A 666-nucleotide genomic window follows, 5' to 3' on the forward strand; every position below is an offset into this window, starting at 1 on the left:
TGCTACTTTGGTTCCATCTGTTTTGCAGACACCTATATTGGAGCTTAAAGCTTTGCCTGAAAACCTCAAGTATGCTTACTTAGAGGGTGATGAGAAGCTTCCTGTTATTGTTTCCACCTCCCTTGATGTTGATCAAGAGGAGAAGTTGTTGCAAGTGTTGAAGAAGCCTAAGAATGCAATTGGTTGGACCTTAGCTGATATTCCTGGTATTAGCCCATCTATGTGCATGCATAGGATACTCTTGGAAGATGGAGCTAAACCAGTGAGACAACCACAAAGGAGACTCAATCCAGTCATCCTTGAGGTTGTGAAGAAAGAGGTCACGAAGCTTTTACAAGCTGGGATTTTATATCCCACTTCTGATAGTCATTGGGTGAGCCCAGTTCAGGTGGTTCCAAAGAAGACAGGAATTACAGTGGTGAGAAATGAGAGAGATGAGTTGATTCCTACGAGAGTGCAGAACAGTTGGAGAGTCTGCATTGATTATAGGAGGCTCAACCAAGCAACAAGAAATGATCACTTTCCTTTATCATTTATTGATCAGATGCTTGAGCGCTTAGCAGCTAAATCTCATTACTATTTTCTTGATGGTTTTTCTGGGTACTTCCAGATCCATATTGCTCCTGAGGATCAGGAGAAGACCACATTCACCTGCCCCTTTGGCAC

The sequence above is a fragment of the Lupinus angustifolius genome, chromosome LG15 (genome assembly GCF_001865875.1).
Source record: "Lupinus angustifolius cultivar Tanjil chromosome LG15, LupAngTanjil_v1.0, whole genome shotgun sequence".
Taxonomy (NCBI): domain Eukaryota; kingdom Viridiplantae; phylum Streptophyta; class Magnoliopsida; order Fabales; family Fabaceae; genus Lupinus; species Lupinus angustifolius.